Source organism: Pseudonaja textilis, chromosome 2 (genome assembly GCF_049901715.1).
Source record: "Pseudonaja textilis isolate UNSWEBS1 chromosome 2, rPseTex1.2, whole genome shotgun sequence".
Lineage (NCBI taxonomy): Eukaryota > Metazoa > Chordata > Lepidosauria > Squamata > Elapidae > Pseudonaja > Pseudonaja textilis.
The window spans coordinates 153,454,062-153,476,975 of record NC_141991.1 but is presented as its reverse complement, the minus strand read 5'-3'; the positions used below and the strand labels follow the sequence as shown (position 1 = coordinate 153,476,975).

The window sequence follows — 22,914 nt, the reverse complement described above, 5'->3', positions numbered from 1 at the left end:
TGATTCAACACCCATCTCACTTTTTTCTTTTGTCCTTTCCACTTAACCTTAACTGGATTGTGATCCGACCACAGTTCTATTTCTATTTCTTGCACATTGGCACTTAATTCCAGTGGCATCCATATGATGTCTAATTTGACCAGGATTGGTGTCTATTTGAGTAGTGTGTGTATTGATTTTTCTTGGGATTTCTTTCTCTCCATATGTCTTGAATGCGTACTTCTTCACCATTTTAAAGAAGGTCTTTGGTAAAGTTTTCTTACCTTTTTACTTATTTTACTGCTTCTATAATCAAGTTTTGCATCTGTAATTGCATTGAAATCTCTTATTACACAAATATTTTTATAGTTCAGTTCTACAATTTTCTCATGGAGTTTTCCATAAAATTCATGTTTCTGCAGGCAAACAATAATTGAATGTGTATGTAAATAAAATACATAAATATTTTCCCAGATATGAATAGAATTCAGAAGTGGAATAAACAAGAAAATGCAGCAAAAAAAGTGAAGGAATGGCAAATGTCTGTGGAGATTCTCAGTCATCCAGCTCATGTTTGTCCCAAAGCTGTTTTTTCAAGAGGCAACTGGACTTTCTGGTTTTTCTTTGAAGATGTTTCGCTTCTCATCCAAGAAGCTTCTTCAGCTGTGACTGAATGTTGAAGAATGGAAGGATTTATATTTCTTGCAGTGACCCATGGACAATGTTCCTCCAGGCCTTCCTGTCTTCTACCATCTTTTGGAGTCCATTTAAGCTCATGCCTACTGCTTCAGTGACTCCATCCAGCCACCTCATTCTCTGTCATCCTATTCTTCTATCAGCAATATGCTCTTCTCCAGTGAGCCCTTCCTTTTCATTTGGTGGCCAAAGTATTTGAGTTTCATCTTCAGGATCTGGCCTTCTAAAGAGCAGTAAGGGTTGATCTCCTCTAGGACTGACCAGTTTGATTGCTTTGCAGTCAAAGGGACTCACAGGAGACTTCTCCAGCACCATAGTCCAATTTTGAGTGTAGGCTATTCCTGCTGTTGTCAGAATATGTATTATAAAATATTCAATTTCTTTTGTATACTTGCCTCTAATTATCCCTAATAAAAACATTTCCAGTTTGAGTTCTATTTTTTCTTTCGTTATTTCTTGCAGCCAAATTTTAATTTTAAGCTAGAATTTTTTGGCTTTGGAGCATAACCACCACATATGAAAGAAGGTACCAGTTGTTAGTTTACACTTCCAACATGTTGGACTCAAATTTGGATATATCTTGGCCAATCTTGATAGTGCTAGATGCCAACAATAAAACATTTTGTAAAGATTTTCCCTATATGAGGCTGCCATTGTTAGTTTATAATTTCTCTTTCAAAGTCTTTCCCAATCCTCTAATTAAATGTTATATCCAAAAATTTTCATCCATGCAATCATTGTCTGTTTTACTACCTCCTCTTCTGTATCAAATTTTAGGAGATAGTTGTAAATTTTGGATATACATTTTTCTTTTGGTCCTAATAAAATTTTATCGAGCTGTTGGGGACTTAACTCTATACCAAATTCTTCCATATCCTTTTTTGTATTTTGTTTGCACCTGCAAGTAGGACCACCAGTCTAACTTAATTCCTTCTTCCTTCAATTTTTGATTTGTTTTTAGGTTTCCCTGTTTATCCCAAAATTGGTTGTACCTAATCATTTTAGAAATATCCATGGTATTTGGATTGAACATTGCTTCCATAGTTGAAAGCCAACTTGGTATCTCAATATAATGTTTTGGTTCAATTTTACACCAGATCTCTATAAGTGCCTCCCTAATTAAATGTTGCCTAACATGTGAGTACGTCTTTTGGTTTCTCTCCCATAGGATGGCATGCCATCCAACTTGCATGTCATGTCCCTTTAATGTTAATATACTCCTATTGCTTAAAGATATCCAGTCCAAGTTAATTTTGCTGCCTGTTGATAAAGCTCCCAATCAGGGAGTCCGAAACCACCTTTGTATCTATTATCCTGCAATAGCTTTAGTTTAATTCTAGGTTTTTTACCTTCCAATATAAATTTTGTTATCTTGTTTAGTATCCCATAATTTTTTTTATTTAACTTTACCGGCACAATCTGGAATAAGTATAGCCATTGGTAGCAAGTTCATCTTTATTGCAGCAATCCTTCCTACTAAGGAGAGCTGCAATTTTCCTCATTTTTCCAAATCCTTCTTTGTTTGGTTAATTAACTTATCATAATTATCTTCTTTTAAGCATGAACATTTTGCTGATAAAATTAAATATTTGGATATTTGGTTATTTATAATTTGAAGTTACATTTCTTTTTCTAATTCTTTTTGTTGATGATCTAAAAGATTTTTAACTTAATGTTTTAGTTTTATTAATTTTAAGATTCACTACTCTATCATATTCTTCTATTTCGCTTAGCAATATTTTCCCAACCTCATTCGGATTTTCTACAAAAAATATCATATCATCAGCAAATTTTGCATTTTCTACTCTTCCTTTTTTATCTTAGTGGCTGTAATTTCTTCTTTATTTCTAATTTGATTTAATAAAACCTCTATTGCAAGTATAAATATCAGAGGCGAGATCAGACATCCCCGTCTCACTCCTTTAGCTATGTGAATTTTTTCCGTGAAGTCCTCATTAACCCTTACACTGGCTTTCTGATTTGAATAGATTTCCTTTATCATTATTACAAAGTTTAGTCCAAATATCAGCTCTGTCATCTGATACAAAAAGAATTCCCAATTTAAATTGTCAAATGTTTTCTGCGCATTCAGAAAAACCGGTGTTACTGGTTTCTCTGGATGCGCTTCATAAATATTCCAAAATATTCATTACTGTCCTGGTGTTATTCCTGATTTGTCTTTTTGGGAGGAAACCATTTTGATCCGGATGTATTACTTCATTCAAAACATTTTTCAATCTTTCTGCCATAATAGTCATCAGTCAGCATTCAGCAATGAGATTGGTTTGTAATTCTGAATTTGGGAATGGTCTGTACGTTCTTTCGGTATATGTAAGTTTCTCCCCATGACTTTGGTAGTTTTGTTTTTAATAATGCTTCGTTGTACAATTCTAACAGCAGTGATTGCATTGTTTCCCACAAGGCTTTATAGAAATCTCCCGGAATCCCATCTGGACCTGGCGTTTTGTTTTTCTGTTTGGTAATTGCTTTTTCTAATTCTATCTGTGTTATTTCCTTTTCTAAAAGTTCTTTATTTTCTTCTGAAATTTGTGGCAGATTTTCCTCCTAAAATATTGTACTATCTTATCCCTCTCTATTTGATCCCTTCTGTATAGATTTGTTTCTGGAGGTTGTTAAATATCTGATTCCATTTAATTGGCAAGTTCAATCTGTTGATATTTATGGATAGCAACTTTATTTCCTCTTCCATTTTACTGTTTACATTGTTGTCTTGGTCTTCTATGAATTCTATTTTCCATCTGTGCTCTTGTTCTGATCTCCTCTCCTTCACTCTGTTCTTTTTGTCTTTGTTTCTCTCTTCCTGTTTTAAGTCCTTTTCGTTCAATTGCTCCTGGCTTCTGGTTTTTAGCTCTTCTTTGCTACCCAATTCTTCTTCTATAATCAGTTCATCAAAGAAATCTTGTGCTTTTTAAAATTGTCTATTCTAAGTTTCTTTTCTCACCAGGTTATGAGCATGCCTTCTGGGATAAGCCATCTGTCTGTTATATTATGTTTTATTGGACGGGTAGTAAGAAAACGATAGCCCATTGGGTGAGAGCCTTGCTAAACACATGGGAAAAAATAAAAAGGAATCATTATGTGAAGGTGCCATTATGGTTATCAAAATTAGAAGCAGTAATACATCGCAATGCTCTGGATTGTACCAAAATGATAAAATATAGAGATTTGCTAAATGAAAAAGGGGAATTAAAAACTAGGTACCAATTACAACTTCAGGGAATTGAGATAGGATGGTGGCCTTATCTGCAACTGCAAGCACATTATAATAAGGATAAAGAACAATTTGGCTTTTACACAACCCAGCAAGAGTTAGATAAAAGGGGAAGAAAAAAATAGTAAAATTTACAACTATTAGATTATAAAATGAAGGACAAAACTGTCAAAGAAAGTATGGTAATTTGGGCTAAAAATGTGGGCCATACTATCAACTTAGATCAGTGGGAACATATTTGGCAGGTAAACTATAGATTAACAATGTTGGTCTCTTACAAAGAGAACTTACATAAAATGTTTCATTGCTGGCACTTACCGCCAGGAAGATTAGCCAAAATGTTCCCAAACATGCTACCCAAGTGTTGGAAATGTAATTACAATCAGGGAACATATTTCCATATGTGGTGGACGTGCCCCCATGCATGAAAATATTGGCAAAAAATTAGAATATGGATAGAGGAAATAACAAAACAGAGAGTAAAATTCAAACCGGAAATTTTTTTATTAGGCATGTTAGAACCAAATATGAATAGGAAGCACCAATATTTGATCCTTCATAAAACAGCAGCTAGAATAAGTTTTGCTCAAAATTGGGAATTGGCTATGAACCCTTCAGAAAATATGATAATCAATAAGATACATGAATGTGCCAAGATGGATAGACTAACTAAGTTGTTAAAAGTTAAGCAAGACAGTGAATACTACAAAACATGGGATATCTGGTACAACTGGATAAAGAAAAGGTGATATCTGATGATCTGGTAACACTTTGGGAAAAAAGGGTGATGTGTTAATAAATGTAAATAAACTATATGTATGCATAGAGTTTAAAATGATGGAGTTATTATGACAATGTATAAATACACTATCAGAAGAAAAGTACAAGTGTATCCACTCTTTAGACAATGTTGTAAAACGTGAATATGTTTTTAATTTCATAAATGTTGAATAAACAAAGTTAAAAAGAAAAAAGAAAACAATAGTCCCTCCTCTGTTCTCTAATTCTTCTGGGGATCTGTTTTAGTGTCTGCATTTCTTTACTTTTATAAGTTACAATTTCATCTCTCATTGCTTGGTATACTTCGCCTCTTACTGTTTTTTTAGTAAACCAAATATGTATTTCCCTTGGGAGTTTATTATGTCTGGCGTAGTTGGTGTACACTCTATAAATTTTGTCTACATCATTTCTAATCTCTCCAATCTACCATTGGGTAGCTTTTGCTAATATTTCCGCCATAATCGTTTTCAAATCCTCATCCTTATCTTCAGGCACATTTTGAAACCGTAGGTAAAAAGCAGCACATTCCATTTCTAGATTTATAATGGATTCCTCTAAGTCTTTTGTTTATAGCTACTAGTTTTTGGTCTACTCCTTCCAATTTTTTTTTCAGTCTGCTCCATTCTAGTTTCAACTGCTGTAATTCTTTGATCATTTTTTCCCATTATTTGTTGAACTTCACCTATTTTATTTTCTAGTTTGTACATGTTATTTCCCATTTCTTCATGATTTTTATTCATAGTCTCTTGCATCTTAAGCATCGTTTCTTGAATTGTCAAAAGTATTGTCTGCAACATTTGTGTATTGGCCTGGTTGCTTGCTTTTTCTGCTCCAAACATTTGTATCTATTGCTCTCTGTCCCATAGGAGATGCTGCTGCCAAAGAGGGGTTTTCTTTCCCATACGTGTAACTGTTGTGGTAGTTGTCATTTTTATTAGTTTGAATAGCTTACTCCACTCTACCATCCACTTATTTTCCACTCAGCTACTCCTACTTCTCAATAATATTTATATTATATTTCTTTTTCCAATCTTTCAGTTATTACCTTCTTTTAATATTTAATATTACAGTCCAAGCTGTTTCCTGTATTATTTGTTTATATCACAACCTTATATCCACTTTAAATAATATAGTTTGATTAAATTATATCACAATCTTATATCCACTTTGAATAGTATAATGTTATCTTATAGTTAGAAAAATATTCAATACTCTATGTTATTTAGTAAGTGTTAATTAGTTCAGTTAATTTAAACAATTCTGTATAGATTCTAACAGTGGTTTCTTATGTTGATATACTAAATGTATTTAATTTTCTTTAATCTAAATATTTTCAACCAAGTTCTATTATCAAAATTCTATTATCAAAACCAAGAATTCCTATTTCACTCTATCTTATACTTTCAGATTTTATATTCTAAATAATCATTACAGCCTTAAGCAATATCAAATAAACAATATAAACATAAGCATCAAGTCATACATTTAACTTTACATTGAGTTCTTTTATCACCTTCTTTTATTACTTATATAATGTTGCCTTCTCTTCTCTTGTTAAGCTCTCCCGTCATCTGTTGCATCAGCCATTCCTTATTGTAGCACCAAGGTTCCTTTCTTCTCTGTTTCAATTTTTAAATGATATGCAAATGGTCCTTTTTGTTGTATCGGCCGATACGAACAAAGGACGCGAGACAGTGACTTGAGTTCAGCTCATTTATTAAGACTTAAAACAAGTGAGTGCGGCTGGGTGAAGCCGCGGCTTATATGGATCTGGAGCCGGGCGCTGCGGCCAATGACAGCCGTTCGAATCGCCCGCGATCGGCTCAGCCAATCGCGGTCGATTCCGAACGTCCAATCAGTGCCGCGCGCTCGACCAATCCGGTGTCTGCGCGCTCGTCCAATCAGGGTTGCCGGATTTCAAGAATGTAAATGTCCATACAGAACACCCCTCCCCTCTTGGTTCGGTCCCACGTAACGTAGTCCCGTAAGTAGGCGGGGCTCCGTACTTGCCGACTGGACCTGCGCAGATCAGTTGTTTCTTGGCTACCGGCTGGTTCGGTTGGGATCCTTGTTGCTCTCCGCCTCGTTGATGGAAACGCCTGGAAGGGTCAGTCGGGCCTCTCGCCGTAGCTCCCTCCTGGTCCACCCGGGCTGGTCGAGCTGCTGGCTTCGCTGCTCCCGCTCGGGCTTCCCGGGCTGGTTGAGCTGGCTTGGCTGCTCCCGCTCGGGCTTCCCGGGCTCGTTGAGCTAGCTTGGCTGCTCCCGCTTGGGCTTCCCGGGCTGGTCGAGCTGGCTTGGCTGCTCCTTCCGGGCGAGGCTTCGAGTGGGTCGCTCCCTGGTGCTTCGGTCGGTGAGTACTGCTGGTTCCTTTTCGGGTGGGTTTGTCTGTTTTGTTCTTTGGGGCTTTCCCTCCCCTCTTGGTTGGTGTCTTGGCAGTTCCTCTCTGTTTCTGGTGTTTGCGTGTCGGTTGTATTTCCCGCGGTGGTTCTCGACCTTAACTGGTCGATGTGTCATTTCCATGCTCACCCGTCGTTTGTTAGTAGTCGGTATGAGCGGGGACCCGTTACCTGGGTTATCGTTGCCGGTATCCAGAGTGGGTCCCCTGTGAGGTTTTTCGCATAGACCATGTCTCCTGGTGCGAATGCCCGGTGCTTGCTGGTGGAGTCGGGGGGCTTCTCTGGGTTGTATGTGGGGTGCAGGCGGTCGAGTGGTGATCGCAGCTTTCTTCCCATCAGCAGCTCCACTGGGCTCTTGTTCGTTGTTGTGTTCAGGGTTATGTGCTGTATGAGTAGCATCCTGTTGATCTTGTCCTGTATTTCCCCGGTTTTGATTTTTTGGATTGTCTTTTTCATGAACTGGACCATTTTCTCCGCCCTTCCGTTCGCCGCCGGGTGAGCTGGTGCTGTCAACGCGTGCCGGATCCCCCGCTCTGCTAGGAATCTTTCGAAAGGCAGTGCGGTGAACTGGGGGCCATTGTCCGATATGATGACATCTGGGAGGCCGTGGGTTGCGAATAGCTTGCTGAGCTCCTTGATGACGGCTTCTGTGGTGGTTGTTCTCATATTGCTTACCTCCAGCCAGTTGGAGTAAGCGTCTACCGTCACTAGGAAGGTGTGTCCTCTGGTGGGTCCCGCGAAATCTATGTGAATCTGGGACCATGGCCCCCTGGGGGTTTCCCATTCTAGGACCGGGGCGGCGGGGGGGCTTGGTCTGGATTCTTGGCATTGCTTGCACGCTGCCACCCAGGCTTCGATCTCTTTGTCCATCCCTGGCCACCAGGCGTGACTTCTGGCCAGGGCTTTTGTCCTAACGATGCCAGGGTGCCCCTCGTGCAGCATGTCCAGGACTCTTTTCTGCAGTTTTTCCGGGATTATGACTCTATCCCCCCACAGTAAACAACCCTTTTGTGTGAAGAGTTCTGTTTGGCGGTTCCGGAAAGCTCTGAATTGCTCATCCTCGTCTCTTTCCAGCCACCCTTTCTCCACCCATCTTAGCACCCGCGCCAGACGTTTGTCTTTATTTGTTGCCAGGGCAATGTCTGATGCGGTTAGTGGGAGGTTGGGTAAAGTCTCTATGCTCAGGGTGGACATGGTGGGTGCTGGGTCAGCGTCCAGGGTGGGCAGCGGCGTGCAGCTCAATGCATCTGTGTGCAGGATTGACTTACCGGGGCGATGGTCCAGCCGGTAGTTGTAGGCGGCGAGGAATTCGGACCACCCCGTCATCCTCGGGGATAGGATGTTCGAGGTGGCCCTGTCCCCCGCCAGTATTCCAAGCAGCGGTTTGTGGTCTGTGATGATGGAGAAAGTTCTGCCGTAAAGGTACTCGTGGAACTTCTTTACAGCTGCGACGATTGCCAGGGCCTCTTTATCCAGCTGGCTGTAATTCCTTTCCGGTTTTGAGAGGGTCCTTGAAAAGAAGGCGATGGGTGCTTCTTTTCCATCGGCGAGGGTGTGGCTGAGGACGGCTGTGACGCCAAAAGGGGATGCATCGCATGTTACCATGAGGGGTAGTGTCTCGCTGTATTGAATGAGAACAGCATCCGATGTGAGCAGGTCTTTTGTTTTGTTGAATGCGTCTTCTTCTCGACTTCCCCAAGTCCAGGTGGCTGCCTTGTCGAGCAGCCTATGCAACGGTTCCGCCGCGGTTGCCTTTTGGGGCAGGAAAACATTATAGAAGTTAATCAACCCCAGGAACGCTTGTAATTCGATTTTGTTTCTGGGCCTTGGGGATTCCTTGATGGCTTTGATTTTCCCCTCGGTTGGGTGGATTCCGTGCTGGTCTAGGAGGTACCCTAGGAATTCGACTCTTGCTGTGCGCAGTTGGCATTTCTCTCTCTTGACTTTTAGCCCTGTGTCTTTGAACCTTTGCAGTACCTCCCTCAGGCGGCTTTCCAATTGTTTTTGGTCGGCCACTGATACCAGCACGTCGTCAAAATAGGGAACTACCCCTTTTATGCCCTGGAGAAGCCTCTCCATTAAACTTTGGAACACCCCCGGGGCTACACTGACTCCAAACTGGAGTCTCTTGCAGTGGAATGCCCCGCGGTGGGTGACTATGGTCTGCGCTTCTGCAGTTTCCTCGTCGACCGGCAGTTGCTGGTAAGCTTGAGCCAGGTCGAGTTTGGCAAAAACCTTGCCCCCGCCCCCCGTGAGTGTAGGAGGTGCTGCACTACTGGGACGGGGTAGGCACTTTGTTGCAGCGCACGATTGAGGGTGGCCTTATAGTCCCCACAGATTCTCACTGAGCCGTCTGGTTTTACTGGGGTGACTATAGGGGTCTCCCACCTGGCATGGTCCGTTGGTTCGAGTACCCCTTGCTCGATGAGCTTATTTAATTGCTCGTCGATCTTGGGCCTGAGCACAAAGGGTACTCGCCAGGGCTTGAGGCAGATTGGGGCAATGGTGGGGTCTAGGCTGAAGGTTATCGGGGGCCCTCGGTACTTGCCTAGGCTGCCGTCGAAGACCTCTTGAAAATCCCGCGCGAGCTGCTCCTCCCAGTCTGCCTCAGCGACGTGGTTGGTGCCGGTCACCTCTAATCCCAATGGCGCGAACCATTGGAGTCCTAGGAGGCTGGGGCGGTCCTTTTTGACGATGGTCAGGGGTAGTATTTCGGTGTGCCCTTTGAACGTGACTTTGAAATGTCCGATTCCTACCACGGGGATGCGGTTTCCCTGGTAGTCCTTGAGGATGAGTTTCTTGCTTTCCAGCTCGCGCGGCTGTATGGTTGGCACTAGATGCTCGATTTCCCGCCATGCGACCATGGATAGGTAGGACCCGGAGTCCACTTCCATCTTGCAGGGGCGGTCTTCAATGGCCACCTCCACGTGGACCTTTCGGCCATCCCAGTTGGACGAATGGCCGATGATGACCGTCTGGTGTGTCTCCTCGCATTGGCGGGCCTCGTTAAAACGTCGGTTCCTTGCTTCCCGGCTCCATCGGCTCTCGGGGTTTCGGTCTCGGTTCCTTGGGGGTGTGCTGTCGCGTCTCCGTGGGCTGCAGTCTCGGCACCGGGGGCTGTAGTTTCTTTTAAAACGGCAAACCTTGGCGATGTGGCCCCGCTTGTCGCAATGCCGGCATATCGCATCAAAAAACCGGCATTCCAACCGCGGGTGCTCGGCGCCGCACCCGGCGCATTGGAATCTCGTTTTGCGGTTCCACTGCTTGCGTCGGTCGCGCTCCGCCTGCAGCCGGTGGATGTCTTCCTCATCGTCCTCGGAGTCGGAGGGTGAGTCGAGGTCGCCGTGGTGTGTGGAGGTGGTCGCTCGGCGGTTGGTCTCGGGCTGCCTCTCGGGGTCGGAGTCGTCTCGGTCGTGGCTGGGCACTCCCGGTGCTTGCTTGCTGCATTCGGGCCGTTGATCTCCAGGTCGCTTCCGCTGCGGTGGCCTCGGCGAGGGTGTCGGTGAGGGATATGTCGCCCCTTGCCATGAGCCAGCTCTGCAGGACAGGGTCCTTGAGGCCGAGGATGACGCGGTCTCGCAGGGCTTCCTCGAGATCGGTGAACCCGCACAGGCCTCCGAGGTCCCTGAGATCAGCCATGAAGTCGCTGATACTCTCGCCTTCTTTTTGATCCCGCCGGTAGTCGTGTCGGCGGATGAGGGTGGGCATGGCGGGCGCGTAGTGACTTCGCAGCAGGGGTTCGAGATCGGCCCAGTCCATCGCCTTCACGTCGAGGGGCTTGGCGAGGGCTTTCGCCATTTTAAACACTGCGGGCCCGCAGTGAGTCAGGAAGACGGCCCGTTTCTTCTGCCCATTCGCATCCTTGAGGTTGCTGCTCTCCAAGATCATGAGGAACCTGTCTATGTAGGATTCCCAGTCCTCAGCAGCTTGGTTGAAGGGAGCGGGTGGCGCGGTGCTGCTGGCCATGTTGCCGGTTGCGGTTCCGCGTGCCACGTGCGGTGTGGGACTTGCTTTAAAATCCCACCTTTGTCGCCAGTGTTGTATTGGCCGATACGAACAAAGGACGCGAGACAGTGACTTGAGTTCAGCTCATTTATTAAGACTTAAAACAAGTGAGTGCGGCTGGGTGAAGCCGCGGCTTATATGGATCTGGAGCCGGGCGCTGCGGCCAATGACAGCCATTCGAATCGCCCACGATCGGCTCAGCCAATCGCGGTCGATTCCGAACGTCCAATCAGTGCCGCGCGCTCGACCAATCCGGTGTCTGCGCGCTCGTCCAATCAGGGTTGCCGGATTTCAAGAATGTAAATGTCCATACAGAACACTTTTCAGCTTCCTTTCTTTTAAATCGAATTCCTTCCAATTAGCCCTCTCCTCAGAAAAATTCTCTGCACCTTCACTTTCCTTCTTTACTTTGTTTTTCTTCCTTCTTCCTTCCTGCTGTTCCACTGGATTCCTTCTTTCAAATTGCTTAGTCACTTAGCCTTTATACGTTCCAGACAAATCCCTTCTTCCAACTCCAATTCCAAAGCCTCTATCCTTCTCTGTCCAATTCCCTTTCTTCACAAGTACTTTCGCTTACTCTCACTCTCTCCATATCACTTTTCTCTGTCCAAATCTTTCCTGCTAAAATCTTCTTCCCTTACAATCCGCTCTCACCATCTTCTAGCCACTGTCCTTTGAGACCTTCTGTCTCTCTCCATCCGAGCTTCTCCACTTGCCTACTGATTATAAAACTTTCTCTTCTCCCACGCTGCTACAGTTACGGCTCCTCCAGGAGAATGCAACCCTCAAATCAGGCTCCTAATGCAAAAGATTGAGTCCCAGAGACAGAGCCTGATCTCTCTTTCCCGAATCGCTGCCAGATTACCTCCAGAAGACCAGTGCTCAGCCTTTCTTATGGTCCAACTTTCACAGCCATATATTGCAACTGGGAACACCATAGCCTTGACTATAGCACTTTTGTTGGCAGGGTGATGTGTTATGACTCCCCTTCGAAATTCAAACGAACAAAACAGAAAGCAGCCGTTTCACAATTAAATCAAACGGAAAGAAGTCTTATTAGATAACGGCTGGCAGAAACCACAGCATAAATCTTACTCTGTCCAGCAAACCAGTCCTGGCAATAAATCCTCAACCTCAGAGCTCTTTGCTGTAACGTCCTCACTCAAATAGTCATTTTGTTCCTGGCGAAATGCACCAGCCCAGCTGTGTCCTTTTATACTCATTAAGGCAACGTGCTAATTTACTGACTTGCTCTTCTCATTTGCTCCAGCTGATTTTGCCTTTTCAACCGTCTTCTATTTTTTACATTTAACCACAAATTTTCCAAGTTCTCATCTCCACTAGAAGACTCTCTCAAAACTTCCCTGTCAGCCATTCCCGGCTGTTGTTCAGATAAAGAACCAGAGGAGATCAAAGGTCCTGACAATTCTAATACATCAGGTCTGTCATCCTTTGTCACGTCCATCTCCTCATCCTGGTTATCAGTCCAATCAGTAAGCCAGGCTGGTTCAAATTGTTCTGACATAACCTCTTCACTTGAACTCATATCAATCACAGGAGCTGAATCCAAGCCCGGAGCCACAACACTATCCCTCACCGCAGGGCCCTTCCCCCGGGTCTGACGATCCAGATGCGGTTTCGAAGGGAAACGTTCATGAAAGTCCCGAACGATGTCTGGAGCATGAACTGCAGACGCATCCGTCCATGAGCAAATTTCCGAGTCATCCACTCTCCTCCCAACTAAATACTGAAAATGACCCTTGAGCCAACGCGAATCAGTAACACTGACCACCGTGTCATCAACCTCCGCCTCCTCACGGGGCGTTGATGGGGAAGTCGTACCAGCTGGAGCACGCAGAGGACAGTCCGGGGAGTCAGGAACTAAAAGAGAGCGATGGAATACAGGGTGAATATGCATGGAGCGCGGTAAGGTGAGCCGGTATGCCACAGGGTTGATAACCGCCTCAATCGGGAATGGACCGATGAAACGATGGTCCAATTTTCTAATTGGGCGATCGATCCGAAGGTGTTTCGTGGACAACCACACCTTGTCACCCACAGCTAACGGAGGCGGTGCTCGACGTGACCGGTCCGCAAACCGTTTATAGTCCTCTTTCGCTCGTTCAAGTTGTTGTCTTACTAAACGGTGGACCACTTGTAGTTCCTCCAGAAAATCTTGTGTCTCAGGAACCGGTGAATCCATCCAAGTTAATGGGAAGAAGCGCGGATGATAACCTACATTCGCGAAAAATGGCGTTACCAGAGTGGAGGTGTGCTGCGAGTTATTAAAAGCGAATTCTGCCAATGGGAGGTATTTCGCCCAATCGCTTTGTCGCTGATTAACAAAACACCTCAAATATTGGGTAAGAATGCCAATCACCTTCTCAGTCCCGCCATCAGTTTCCGGATGGTGCGCTGACGCTAAGCACACCTGAACTTGTAGCGCTGCCATTAACTGTTTCCAAAACTGCGCAGTAAACTGAACCCCACGATCAGAAACCACTCTATCTGGCAGTCCATGCAGACGAAAGATATGCTGTAAAAATAGCTGAGCCGTAGTGCGGGATGAAGGTAATCTCCTACAGGGAATGAAATGAGCCATTTTAGTCAACATATCAACTACCACGAGTACCGTCGTGAAGCCCGACGAGGATGGTAAATGCATGAGAAAGTCCATGGAGATTGCTCCCCATGGTCTGCTCGGAGTCGGAAATGGTTGGAGGAGTCCAGGGGGCGCACCCAATGCCACTTTCGCTTGCCTACACTGGACACAAGAAGCGACGTAAGAGAGCACATCGTGACGAACCCGAGGCCACCAAAAAGTCCGGGTGACCAAATGCAAGGTTTTATAAAATCCAAAATGGCCAGCAGCGGGGTTATCATGACATTGTGTCATGATGAGAGCTCTCAACGACCTGGTAGGTACGTATAATAAACCCCGATGTCGGAGCAAGTCCTCTTCAATGGACCATGGAGAATCAGGTCTGACGTCCCCCCGTCTCTGCTGCGTCCATGCATCCAAAAGTTGCGCCTCTCGTATGCGAGCCCGCAAGTCTACTGGATATTGCAGTACGGCCAAGGATTCTGGTGGTAACACCGTTCATAGAGGAAGAGGATTCTCGGGCCCGATATACTCGGGCTTCCGAGACAGCGCGTCTGCCCTCCGATTATGTCCACTCGGAACATAAGTAACGGAGAAATTGAACCTGGCAAAAAACGACCACCGAATCTGGCGTTGGTTCAATTTCTTAGCTGTGGTCAAATGTTCCAAGTTTCGGTGATCTGTCCGAACCTCTACCTTGTGCCGATCCCCCTCTAAATGATGTCTCCAGGTCTCAAAAGCAGCCTTAATGGCCAACAACTCCTTTTCCCAGATGGTGTAATTGCGCTCTGAAGCTGTGAGCTTCCTAGAAGAGTATGCGCACGGGAAAAGAGGCGCGCCATCTTTCGAAGCTTGTAACAGTACCGCTCCGATAGCGACATTAGAGGCATCTGTCTCGACCACAAATGGACGATTCGGATCAGGATGCCTCAATATCGGCTCGGCTACAAACGCTTTCTTTAAAATGTCAAAAGCCTGTTGTTGCGGGGGCCCCCACACAAACGGGACCTTCTTATGGAGGAGCTGAGTTATGGGGTCCATTACTTTAGCAAAGTCCAGGATAAAAGTCCGATAGTAGTTGGCGAATCCCAAAAGACGTTGGACGTCCTTGACTCGACGAGGGGCTTCCCAACTACACAATGCCTCAACCTTTTTAGGGTCCATAGCAATGCCCTCGGGAGAAATGATGTGCCCTAAAAACTCTATCGACGACTGAAAAAAGAAACACTTCTCCAGTTTCGCATAGAGCTTATGCTCCCGAAGACGCTGCAGCACTTGACGGACCTGATGAAGGTGGTGATCCCTGGACCGAGAGTAGATTAAAATATCATCCAGATACACCACGACAAACCAATCCAGCATGTCCCGAAAAATGTCATTCATCAAATGCTGGAATACAGCGGGAGCGTTGGTTAGACCAAATGGCATGACGGTGTACTCGAAATGACCATAACGAGTGCCAAACGCCGTCTTCCACTCATCCCCCTTGCGCATCCGAACCAGGTTGTAAGCCCCACGCAGATCGAGTTTAGTGAAGATAGTAGCCTCCCCCAACCGCTCCATCAATTCCGGAATGAGCGGTAAGGGATAGCTATTCCTCACGGTGATAGAGTTTAGTCCTCTATAATCACAACAGAGACGCAGTTCTCCCGACTTCTTCTTAACGAAAAGAACGGGAGCCGAAAGAGGGACGACGAGGTCGAATAAATCCCGAGCTAAGTTTTTATCCAAAAACTCGGAGTGCAACCAGCTCGGGCTCCGACATGGAGTATAATCTCCCCTTTGGCAATGGAGCGTCCGGTATCAGATCCACGGGACAATCATAAGCACGATGTGGGGGTAATCGGTCTGCCTCCTGCTGAAAACATCGGAGAAGTCCGACAGCTCCGAAGGAATCGAGACAGCAGGAGCGGCGATATCTTGGCCAGCGCAAACATGCCTCAGGTGGTCCACACATTGTAGGCTTGGAAAAGAAATGGCGTTCTGCGACCAAGCCACCAACGGATCGTGCAAACGCAACCAGGACATTCCGAGCACCAAAGGGAGATGAAGGTTCGAGGTGACATAAAAACTTATCGCCTCCTCATGATCCCCAATACACATACGCACTGGCTGAGTAGCACAGCTAATGGGTCCCGACTTGAGTTCACGCCCATCTACGGTTTCCACCTTAATGGGTGGATTCACAGGAATCAAAGGAATTCCAAAATGTTTAACAAAAGCACAGTCCATAAAGCTGGTTGTAGCCCCTGAATCCACCAGCGCAACGGCAGGAATTCCTTCCTTCTGGGACTGTAAGAAGATACAAGTGTCCAAAAGTAAATGCCGAGGAGGACCAGGATTTACTTCGGCACTTTGGGATGGGGGTGGAGGATGTGCCCGACCTAGGGTTTCCCTGAGGTCGGGCCTACCCCGTTTCCCGACGGGCCAGGAGTGGTTTCAGACACAGGTCGGCGAGTCCTTCTCCGAGTGCAGGAATTTGCAAAATGTCCCGGACCCCCGCAATAAAGGCACAAGCCTTCCTGGAACCTTCTCGAACGTTCTCGCACCGTTAAGCGAGGGTGGGGTGCGCCTAACTCCATCGGCTCCTCAACATTAACCATGGGTTGGAAAACTCTCGGTGGCGTGGGTTGTGCACGAGAAAACGAAGATGGTTCCATACCGAGCCGTTTGCGTTCACGTTGCTGTAAACGAGCTTCAATTCGTAAGCACTGAACTATCAATGCATCCAAAGTTAAAGCCCTCTCTGCATGGACCAGCTCATCTTTGATGGCATCAGACAAGCCTTCCTGGAATGCAGCCATATGAGCCGGTTCGTTCCAGTTAGAGTCCATACACAGCAAACGAAATTCTGCCACGTATTCCTGCAGGGAACGTTTCCCCTGATTAATGTCCCGTAACCGTCTGTCCACAGTTTGTATCTTAATTGGGTTCTCAAACATCACTCTCATTTGTTGAAGAAAACCCTGGAAATTATTCAACAACGGGCTATCTTGAACCAACAAGGGAGTAGCCCAATTAGCAGCCTGCCCGGTTAATAAACTGATCATAAATCCTACTTTAGACCGGTCAGTTGGGAAGTCTTCAGGCCTCAGAGAGATAAACAATTGGCATTGACCCATAAATGCCGGGAACCTGTCCATTTGCCCAGAAAATTTCTCCAGCATGGATACTGGGCTTTTCCTCACAGGAGGGGCAGGGGGAACAGCAGCAGGGCTTGGTAAGCTGGAAACATAATTCAGCAATTGTGTTACCTGATTCTGAAGCGTCACATTGCTTTGCAGTAGCTGATTAATTTGTTGTTGTTGCTGCTCTACCAAACGCTGCAGTTGATTTGAATCCATCTTGCTTTAAAGATGGTTTGTTTGGGCCAGGAACAATAATGTTATGACTCCCCTTCGAAATTCAAACGAACAAAACAGAAAGCAGCCGTTTCACAATTAAATCAAACGGAAAGAAGTCTTATTAGATAACGGCTGGCAGAAACCACAGCATAAATCTTACTCTGTCCGGCAAACCAGTCCTGGCAATAAATCCTCAACCTCAGAGCTCTTTGCTGTAACGTCCTCACTCAAATAGTCATTTTGTTCCTGGCGAAATGCACCAGCCCAGCTGTGTCCTTTTATACTCATTAAGGCAACGTGCTAATTTACTGACTTGCTCTTCTCATTTGCTCCAGCTGATTTTGCCTTTTCAACCGTCTTCTATTTTTTACATTTAACCACAAATTTTCCAAGTTCTCATCTCCACTAGAAGACTCTCTCAAAACTTCCCTGTCAGCCATTCCCGGCTGTTGTTCAGATAAAGAACCAGAGGAGATCAAAGGTCCTGACAATTCTAATACATCAGGTCTGTCGTCCTTTGTCACGTCCATCTCCTCATCCTGGTTATCAGTCCAATCAGTAAGCCAGGCTGGTTCAAATTGTTCTGACGTAACCTCTTCACTTGAACTCATATCAATCACAGGAGCTGAATCCAAGCCCGGAGCCACAACAGTGATGTCTCTGATTTTTAGTATGCTGCCTAGGTTTGCCATAGCTTTCCACCCCAGAAGCAAGTGTCTTTTAATTTCTTGGCTGCAGTCCCCATCTGTGGTGATCTTGGAGCCCAGAAAATAAAATCTGTCACTACCTCCATTTCTTCCCCATCTATTTGCCAGGAATTGAGAGGGCCGGATGCCATGATCTTAGTTTTCTTAATGTTGAGTTCCAAGTGAACTTTTGCACTCTCCTTCACCTGCATCAAAAGGCTCTTTAGTTCCTCTTCACTTTCTGCCATTAGAGTGGTATCATCTGCATATCTGAGGTTGTTGATATTTCTCCCGGCAATCTTAATTCCAACTTTTGATTCGTCTAGCCCTGCCTTTCTCATGATGTGGTGTGCATATAAGTTAAATAGGCAGTGAGACAGTATACAGCCTTGCTGGACTCCTTTCCCAATTTGAACCAATCAGTGGTTCTGTGCCCAGTTCTCAGTGTTGCTTCCTGACCCGCATATAGGTTTCTCAAGAGACAAATAAGATAGTCTGGTACTCCCATCTCTTTAATAACTTGCCACAATTTGTTGTGAACCACACAATCAAAGTCTTTAGCATAGTCAATAAAACAGAAGTAGATGTTTTTCTGGAACTCCCTAGCTTTCTCCATAATCCAGCATATGCTGGCAATTTGATCTTCTTACCTCATCTAGTTATTCTCTGGAATTCTGCATTCAGTTGGGTGTATCTTTCTCTTTCTCCCTTGCCTTTCACTTCGTTTCTTTCCTCTGTTATTTGCAAAGCTTCCTCAGATAACCATTTTGCTTTCTTGCATTTCTTTTTCTTTGGATGGTTTTAGTTGCTACCTCTTGTACAATGTTGCGAACCTCCGTCCATAGTTCTTCAGGCACTCTATCAGATCTAATTTCTTAAATCTATTTGTCACCTCTACTGTATATTCATCAGGGATATGATTTAGTTCATACCTGAGTGGCCTAGTGCTTTTCCCTACTTTCTTCAATTTAAGCCTAAATTTTGCAAAGAGAAGCTTATGATCTGAGCCACAGTTAGCTCCTGGTCTTGTTTTTACTAACTGTATAGAGCTTCTCCATCTTTGGCTGCAGAACGCATCTGATGATGTCCATGTGTAGAACCATCCCTTGGGTTGTTGGAAAAGAATGTTTGCTATGACCATAGTATTCTCTTGACAAATTTCTATCAACCTGTGCCCTGCTTCGTTTTGTACTCCAAGGCCAAACTTGACTATTATTTTGGTTATCTTTTGACTTCCTACTTTAGCATTCCAATCCCCCATGATAATAAGGACATAATTTTTTGATGTTAATTCTATAAGGTGCTGTAGGGCTTCATAGAAATGGACAATTTCATCCTCTTCAGCACCAGTGGTTGGGGCATAGACTTGGACTACTGTGATATTGAATGGTTTGCCTTGGATTCAAACTGAGATCATTCTGTCATTTGGGGGGTTGTATCCCAGTATTGCTTTTCCTACTCTTTTATTGGCTATGAAGGCTACTCCATTTCTTCTGAGGGATTCTTGCCCGCAGTAGTATACCTGATGGTCATCTGAATTAAATTCACCCATTTCTGTCCATTTTGCTGATTCCTAAGATATCAATGTTCAGTCTTCTCATCCTTGTTTCAGCTTGCCTTGATTCATGGATCTTACATTCCAGGTTCCTATGGAGAATAGATCTTTACAGCATTGGACTTTCCTTTCACCACCAGATGCATCCACAGCTGAGTGTCCTTTTAGCTTTGGCCCAGTCACTTCACTCTTTCTGGTGCTAGGAGTACTAGCTCTCTGCTCTTCCCCGGTAGCATATTGGACACCTTCTGACCTGACGGGCTTATCTTCCAGCATCATATCTTTTTGCCTTTTGGTACTGTCCATGGGGTTTTCATGGCAAAGATACTGGAATGGGTTGCCATTTCCTTCTCCAGTGGATCACATTTTGTCAAAACTCTCTGCTATGACCTGTCTGTCTTGGGTGGCCCTGCATGGCATAGCTCATAGCTTCATTGAGCTATGCAAGCCCCTTTGCCATGACAATGCAGTAACCCATGAAGGGGTCATGGCAACTAGGAGGCAGCAAAAGATGGCTTCAGCCAGGATGGCTTCAGAGTTGACAGTCAGCTTTCCCCCCTAAACGTGAGAGAAGTACCTGGAAAATTCAAATGGAAAATAAATTAGCCTTTCATCATCCACCCCTCCCTCCTCCCAGAGGTTCTTTTGGCTTTTGAGGGTATTTATCGTGGAATTTCTTAGTGTATCTGCTTTCAACATCCCAGCTTTTAACCCAGGTGGCCTCAGACAATGGGTATCCTTCCATTGCACTAGGTATTGTAGTCTCCCCTTGTATAGAGTCTAGGATTCTTTTTATCTTGCAATATGTCTCTCCCTGCACTATAATCAGCTTTGGGGCTACCCAGCCCACTGGCCTCACCTGAGACCCCATTACTGGCTTTAACAAGCTGCTGTGGAAAACCAGATGCACTTTCTCAAGAAGGCGGGGGAGTTTCTGCTCCATCATGACAATAATCTTTTTAAAAAAAATTTATTCGTTTTTAAAACAAACAAACAAACAAGACATAAAAGCATCAAGCCATCTTCCATATATATACATACAGTATGCCGGTTGGTTTTTACAAATTGTTTTGTGCTTCCATTTCATAGTCTTCAATTACAATTACATTGTATATACTCTCTTCTTTTCAATCAAATATTAACTACATTAATATCATTATTAATTAATCATTTGACTATACTTTTATTCATTCATGTTTTATGAAATAATCATATTTTACTTCATTTGTTTTATGACGGTTCATATTATCATCCCAAATCTATCCTAAAATCATTTTGTAGATATAATAAGAATACATCTTTATATATTTATTATTTTCTAAGAATCTACATATTTCATTACTATATTTTATTGTCTAACCATTGATAGAATAGATCCCAAATTTTATAAAATTGTTTATCATCTTGTTCTCTAATTTCAAATGTCAATCTACTCATTTCAGCACATTCCAATGTTTAATGATTTCCTCCTGTGATGGTGTTTTCTCATTTTCCCAGTTTTTAGCAAATATAATCCTAGCTGCTGTTAATACATTTACAATCAGGTATTTCAAGTCTTTACTATATATTTCAGGTAAAATTCCCAATAAAAATATCTCTGGTTTCAAATCTATATGCTTTTTTGTCATTTTTTCCAACCACATGTGGATTTTAGTCCAATATTTTTTAGCATCTGCACATGTCCACCAAATATGGTAATATGAGCCAGGTGTCTGATGACATTTCCAACATTTTCCTGATTTATTCTTGAACATTCTTGCTATTCTTGTCGGGGGGAAATGCCACTTGTAAAACATCTTACACAAATTTTCTTTATATGCTGTTGACATTGTCATTTTATAATTTTGAGACCACAGTTTTTGCCATTTCTCTAGATCAATCCCATATCCAGAATTCTTCCCCCAAACAATCATAGTTTCTTTAACTTGTTCTTCTTCTAGTTTAATTTCTAATAAATATCCATACATTTTTTTAATCACCTTTTCATCAGTACCTGTCAAAATCTTATCTAAGTCAGTCAGTTTATCATAGAAACCTTCTGTTTTAGAATCTTTATCATACCTTGAATGTATTTGTGCATAGGAAAACCAATTCATCTTTATACCTTGTTCCTCTAGTTTTTGCATAGATTTAAGTTCACCCTTTTCATTCAATATTTCACCATATCTAACTGTTTGTTCCTTTTTGTATGTTATAGGATAAGAAAATGCTTCAATAGTCGATAGCCAGACTGGAATTTTCAAATAATATTGTCTTTTAATCTTCTCCCAGTTTAACTACAGAGACTCCCGTATATAATGTCTTCTAAAATACCCCTGTGTTTTAGTTCCTTTGTACCATAAAAAAAGCATGCCACCCCAACAACAGATCATGTCCTTCTAATGGCAACAATCTAGTATTTCTTAATGTTATCCATTCCTTAACCCACATCAAATTTGTAGCTTGGTAGTACAATTCCCAATTAGGCAAACCAAATCTTCCTCTAATTCTAGCATCTTGCAAAAGTTTTAACTTTATTCTCACTTTCTTACCTTGCCATATATATTTCAACACAATTTTATTTAAATCTTCAAAGTAATCTTTTCCAAACGTAATTGGAATTGTTTGGAACAAATATAAAATTCTGAGTAATATATTCATATTGATTGTTGATATTCTCCCTATTAATGACAGTTGTAAATTTTCCCATTTTGCCAAATCTAGTGCTATCTGCTGCTTAAGTTTGATATAATTATTCTCTTTTAGTGTACTGCATCTTGCTGTCAATATATCCCCAAGTACTTGATCTTATTCGTGACCTGGATTTTCAATAGATCTGCCAGTTCTTTCTTTTGTCTTCATAACATATTCTTTGTCAGGATCTTTGTCTTATCTTTATTTATTTTCAAACCAGCCACCTTTCCATATGTCTCTATCTTTTCTATCAATTTTGATGCTGTTTCTAGTGGATCTTCTAAAATGAAAACCAGATTATCTGCAAATGCTTGCAATTTAAATTCTTCCTTTTTAATTTTCATTCCTTTTATATTCTTTTCATCTCTAATATTTCTATTTAGCATTTTCCAAGGTTAACACAAACAACAGAGGTGATAGTGGGCACCCTTGTCTTGTTCCTTTTCTTATATCGATAGTCTGTCAGTTCTCCCTCTATCATTACCTTTTCCGTTTGCTTATGATATATAGCTTCTATTGCTTGAATAATTTTTTTTAGCAAAGCCCATCTGTTCCAGCAGTAATAACATGAATCGTCAATTCACATTATCAAATGCCTTCTGTGCATCTAAAAATATCAAAGCCATTTGTTTTTCAGGATGTGCCTCGTAATATTCCAAAGTGTCCAAGATTACTCTCATATTGTCTTTAATTTGTCTCTTTGGCAGAAATCCATTTTGATCAGGATAGATAAAATTGTTTAAATATTTTTTAAGTCTTTCTGCCAATATTGAAGCAAAAATTTTATAATCTGCGTTTAGTAAGGAAATGGGTCTATAGTTCTTGATTTGTAATGGGTCGGCCTCCTCTTTAGGAATAAGCGTAATGTAGGCTTCTGACCATGATTTAGGTATCTTCTTCTTTAACATGATTTCATTAATAACTTCTAGCAATGGAAGGTTCAACGATTCTTGTAATGTTTTATAA

At 43.2% G+C, this 22,914-nt stretch overlaps 1 protein-coding gene and 1 long non-coding RNA gene across 3 annotated transcripts in view; one reads left to right on the top strand and one right to left on the bottom strand.

Annotated features, from left to right (window-relative positions):
• The window catches only part of AP1M2 (adaptor related protein complex 1 subunit mu 2), a 91,613-nt gene that overhangs the window by 33,353 nt on the left and 35,346 nt on the right, over positions 1-22,914 (bottom strand). The gene's annotated exons all lie outside the window — the stretch shown is intronic.
• The window catches only part of LOC148127181 (uncharacterized), a 155,232-nt gene continuing 153,105 nt past the window's right edge, over positions 20,788-22,914 (top strand). Inside the window, exon 1 of the long non-coding RNA XR_015742042.1 lies at positions 20,788-20,819. This is a non-coding gene — a long non-coding RNA (uncharacterized LOC148127181). The remainder of the gene's footprint in view (positions 20,820-22,914) is intronic.